Consider the following 6,000-nt stretch of genomic DNA (forward strand, 5'->3'; position numbering starts at 1 on the left):
TCTGCATACAGTGACACTTTGATCTCTTCTCTTCCTATATGGATGCCTTTTATTTCTTTGGTTTGTCTAATTGCTGTGGCTAGGACTTCCAAAACTATGTGGAAGAGCAGTGGTGAGAGTGGGCATCCCTGTCTTATTCCAGATTTGAGTGAGAAGGCTTTCAGTTTTTCTCCATTGATTATTATATTTGCTGTGGGTTTATCATAAATGGCTTTGATTATGTTCAGGAATGTTCTTTCTATACCCACTTTGGCGAGGGTCTTCATCGTGAATGGATGTTGGACTTTGTCAAATGCCTTTTCTGCATCTATTGAGATGATCATATGATTTTTGACTTTTTATTTTTGTTAATCTGGTGTATGACTTTGATTGATTTGCATATGTTGAACCAACCTTGGGAAGCTGGGATGAACCCTACGTGGTCATTGTGTATGATTTTTTTTTGATATGTTGTTGGATTCGGTTTGCTAAGATTTTGTTGAGAATTTTTGCATCTATATTCATCAGTGATATTGGGCGATAGTTTTCTTTTTTGGTGGTATCTCTGTCTGGTTTTGGAATGAGGGTGATGGTGGCATCATAGAATGTCTTTGGGAGTATTCCTTCTCCTTCAACCTTTTGAAAAAGGTTTAGAAGGATGGGCACCAATTCCTCTTTGAATGTTTGATAGAATTCGCCTGTATAGCCATCTGGTCCTGGACTTTTATTTGTAGGGAGTGTTTTTATGACTTCTTCAATTTCATTTCTAGTGATTGGTCTGTTCAGTTGGTCTGTTTCTTCTTAATTCAGTTTTGGTAGGATTTAAGATTCTAGAAAATTGTCCATTTCTTCCAGACTGTCAAACTTGTTGCCGTATAGTTGTTCATAGTATTCTCTTATTTTTTTTCTTTTTATGTATTTCTGTAGTATCCATTGTGATTTCTCCTTTTTCATTTATAATTTTGTTTATTTGAGTTCTTTCTCTCCTCTTGTTAGTAAATCTGGCCAGGGGTTTGTCAATTTTGCTCACCTTTTCAAAGAAACAGCTCTTAGTTTATTAATTTTCTCTATTGTTTTTTGAGTCTCTATTTTATTGATTTCTTCTTTGATCTTTGCTATTTCCTTCCTTCTGCTGACTTTAGGCCTTTTTTGTTCTTCTTTTTCTATTTCTTTTAGGTGGAGTGTTAAGCTGTCAATTTGGGATCTTTCTTCTTTTTTGAGAAAGGCCTGTATCACTATAAATTTCCCTCTGAGCACTGCTCTCGCAGCATCCCATAGATTTTGAGAGGTTGTGTCTTCATTATCATTTGTTTCAAGGTAGTTTTTAATTTCCTTCTTAATTTTCTCAATGACCCATTGGTTTTTTAGCATGTTGTTTAGTTTCCATGTAGGAGGTTTTTTCACTCATTTCTTTTCCCATGGTTAATTTCTAGTTTCATGGCATTGTGATCAGAGATGATACTTAAAATAATTTCTATGCTCCTAAATTTGTTGGGGTTAGCTTTGTGTCCCAATATGTGGTCGATTCTTGAGAATGTTCCATGAGCATTTGAGAAGAATGTGTATTCTGATTTTTTTAGATATAGTGTCCTGAAGATATCCATTAAGTCTAACTTTTCTATTGTTTCCTTTAGGATTTCTGTTGCTTTATTGGTTTTCTGTCTAGAGGACCTGTCCATTGGTGTGAGTGGGGTATTAAGGTCTCCTACTATGATTGTATTCCCATCAATTTCTCCCTTTATGTCTGTTAATATTTGTTGTATGTATCTGGGTGTTCCTGTATTTGGGGCATATATGTTGATAATTTAGAAGGTCACTGATAGTTGGGCAAAACTCAGAACTAGGGCTAGAGTATGTCCATAGAACTTATCAAGCAAGTGATCAAAACACAAGAATAACAAATACAGTATTTCACATATAAAAAGGAGAAATAGGTTTGCTTTGTCTTCAATCAGATCATGTAAAGCTACTTAGCTAAATAAACATGAAAAATAAGGCACAGGAAAAATAAGTATTTCTATCTGATATTATCATTGCCCAACATTTAATTGACATCCACTTTACCTTATATACATACTTTTGTGAAGTGTTGGTTTATTTCTTTTGCTCATTCTTCCTTTAGGCTCTACAATGTGTAAGTCTCTTATACATCCACAACTCCATCTTTGGAATACATTTATTTTTGCTTTTTCATTTTTTCTTGGCAGCAAAGGATTATAACAGCACATGAAATGCAGACACTCAAGGACATTTATGCTTATAAGTCTTTATTTTCTCTTATGTTTGTTGCGCTCTCTCTCTCTCTCTCTCTCTCTCTCTCTCTCCCTCTGTCCTCTTGGTACACATGTAATTTAAAATCCAGGTATAGAGAAAGAATATAGATATATACAGACATATATGTTCACTTAAAATATTTTATGTAGCATTAAAACTAGGCATAAAGCGACCAAACCAAAATTGAGTCCCAAGCTTCTTGATACCTGGGGAGTTTCCAAATTAGAATTTCTGGGTAACATTTGTATATAGTGTGTTCTGATCATCTTGAAATTTATCACCTCTAACTTAATCAGGGTGATTGGGGTGAAAAAGACATGGAAGTAACACTACCTAGGAAGCTAGGGGCATGTGTGTGTGTGTGTGTGTGTGTGTGTGTGTGTGTGTGTGTGTGTGTGTGTTACTGTTCATGCCTTCTGCCCTATGAGAAGTCCTCAGAGCAGGGTTACTGAGCTCACCTATTCCAAGGTGACTCACACACAAAGGATAGAAGTCAATCAACAGAGGAGATTCATTTAAATATATGAGCCACCTTTGCAACGTTTCATAAAATGCTAGAATAACATGAGTGGATGAGGGACTCTTTTGGTCTTGAAGTTTCAGCAGCCGCAGGGAGGCAACCTTAGTCCTCAACAATATCTGGTACAATATCTTCTCAATCTCCCTCCTGCACATTACACTCACCACACCAAAAGTCTTAAAGAAGCATTCCCTAGGTCCCTTACTTTGGCTGTTCCTCTACCTGCCACAGATTTATCCTGATAAATTCTTGGCTCCATTTTTCTCTCCACTGAGGTTTTTATTCAAATATCACCTTACTTGCAAGTCTTGAACACCCTTCAAAGTAGCACCACTCTTTACTCTTTCTTTTATACTGCTTTCAAATTTCTCTGTAGCACCTGACACCATCTGACATAGTATATATTTTTTATTTACATGTATTTTTTCACCATAACTGGATTTTAAGGGTTTTGTTTTCCAGTATTCTATAATCATTGCCTATAATTATTGGCACTCAAATTATATTCCCTAAATGAATGAAAGATTTTTTTCATTAAGTATGTGAAACATGACATAGTGGGGAAAAGGCTGAAAGTGGAACAAGCTTGCTGATTAGAGATGATGCAGGGAATTCATTAAAGGGGACCAATACAGATACAAAGTATAAAAATTAATTTTCAATGGACAGTTAAAACTGGGACCATTAAAGCAATGTGAGTAGTGTCTGATTATGTGGAAATTAGTCATGTTATTTTCCCCTTTCCTCACAGTCACCTCCACCACATGGCACCAAGGAACCTAACAGGAGTTTCAGAATTTCTTCTTCTGGCACTTTCAGAGGAAACAGACTTGCAGTCCCTCGTTTTTGGACTTTTCCTCTCCATGTATCTGATCACTGTGTTTGGGAATCTGCTCCTCATCCTGGCCACCATCTCTGACTCCCACCTCCGCACACCCATGTATTTCTTCCTTTCCAACCTGTCCTTTGTAGACATCTGCCTTACCTCCACCACCATCCCAAAGATGCTACAGAATATCCGCACCAAAAGCAAAGATATAACCTATGAAGACTGCATCACACAGATGTATTTTTTCATATTGTTTGCAGGGTTAGATGACTTTCTCCTGACTGTGATGGCCTATGACCGCTTTGTGGCCATTTGCCACCCCCTGCACTACACAGTCATCATGAACCCCCAGCTCTGTGCAATTCTGGTTCTGGTTAGCTGGATCATCAGTTTCCTTCATTCTTTATTAGAAAGCTTAATGATGTTGAGGCTGTCCTTCTGTAGAGAGGTGAACATCCCTCATTATTTTTGTGAACTCAAGCTATTGATCCAACTTGCCTATTCTGACAACTTTATTAATGGCATAGTACTGAATTTTGCAGCTGGGTTGCTGGGTGCTGTTCCACTTGCTGGTATCTTTTACTCTTACTCTAAGATAGTTTCTGCCATACATAGAATCTCATCAGCCCAGGGGAAGTGTAAAGCCTTTTCTACCTGTGCATCTCACCTCTCAGTTGTCTCCTTATTTTATTGCACCTGCTTAGGGGTGTACCTAAGCTCTGCAGCTAGCCACAGCTCACACTCAAGTGCAGTCATCTCAGTGATGTACACTGTGGTCACACCCATGCTGAACCCCTTCATCTACAGTCTGAAGAACAAGGACATAAAGAGGGCTCTGCAAGCATTCTTTAAAATGGCACCTAGAAAAAGGCCAATTGTCCTGAGCTGAAGAAGATCACATGACTGAAGAGTTCAAAGCCTCAGAGCCACAAATTGCAAATCAGATTCTTACTCAGATTGTCAAAAACTTTTCCCACTATTTCTTGGAATTTCCATTTATTTGACTTCAACATCTCCATGCGATTCATATAACTCAGTGGATTAAGCCTTATGATCTCTCTCATATTCAAGATTTTCCTTATTTTATAGTTTTTCTGATCCCTAAAATTTTTTCTAAAACTTAGATCAGGACAATTTGGGAACTACTGTTGATCATGTGACTAGTTGGATTTCATTAAAAAATCTATTTTCAAATAAAATACATAGTATTGAGTTTCTTATTTTGTTTTACTACAAGAATAGTCATTAGTTGTACTGTTGCTATGGAAAAAATTACTGTCAGCATCCCCCTATTTATATTTTCATAAAAAGGAAAAGCTTAGACCACAGAATTTCACTTTTCTTTGTATTATTCTTTGTATATTACTAATGTTACCGCTCTTCCTGATATTCTGGACTTTACATACAGTGGCAGGATGTCATTGAATTTTATTCTCCTCACTAGGAAACTATTATCTTGTTTAGATCTAGGTCCACAATACCTACCATAGTAACTGGCAAAAATAGATTACCAAATACATGTCTCTATGTGGAGACACCAAGGTAAAACTTTTTCTTTTCTTCATTTTTTTTTAGCAAGTATAGTCAACTAGTTTTACTTTCTTTTTTTAACTTTCTGTTTATATTCTTATATATTGTTATATAGACAGTAATATACTTTACATATTTATTTATGTTTATGAGTTTTAATATATTGTTTTTATTTTTATTATTTTTATCTTTAAAAAAATTAAATGATGTATAGTTGATGTACAGAGTTATATTAGTTTCAGGTATACAACATAGTGATTCACTATTGTTACGTATTACATTCCTTTAAAAGTTATTAGAATACAGTGACTCTAATTCCTAGTGCTATGCAATATATGTTTTTGCTTATAAATTTATAGTAATTTGTATCTCTTAATCCTATCCCCCAAACTTGCCCCTCCTTTATTCCCTCTACTCTTCAGTAACCACTAGTTTGTTTTGCTGTATACATTTATTTGTCTTATTTTTTAGATTCCTCTTATAGGTGATATCATATAGTACTTGGCTTTCTCTGTCTGGTTTATTTCACTAAGCATAATATTCTCTAGGTCCATGCATTGTTGCAAATGGCACAATTTCATTTTTTAATGGCTGAGTAATTTCATGTATATATGTATATAGAGAGAAGGAGGCAGATGCATCTTTTTAAAGCATTGTTTTTTTTTTCTCTGTATATTTACTCAGGGATAGAATTATAGAATTCCTGTATTATATGGTTTTTCCCTTTTTTTTCACAGAACTTCCAGGTTATTTCCCAATTGTTTATATTTCCATTTATATCAATGTACAGATCATCCAGATATAAACAGTAGTCTTAAATGATATAATATAATAGTTAGACTTAATAGGTAGCAAAGATTTGGGTAGT

General features: G+C 35.5%; 1 pseudogene; it reads left to right on the forward strand.

The window, feature by feature from the left end:
* The first annotated feature begins 3,636 nt into the window (after positions 1-3,636).
* LOC125124249 (olfactory receptor 7A17-like) lies at positions 3,637-4,486 on the forward strand (annotated as a pseudogene).
* Positions 4,487-6,000: the final 1,514 nt, after the last annotated feature.

This window comes from Phacochoerus africanus, chromosome 4 (assembly GCF_016906955.1).
Source record: "Phacochoerus africanus isolate WHEZ1 chromosome 4, ROS_Pafr_v1, whole genome shotgun sequence".
In the NCBI taxonomy this organism is placed as follows: Eukaryota; Metazoa; Chordata; class Mammalia; order Artiodactyla; family Suidae; genus Phacochoerus; species Phacochoerus africanus.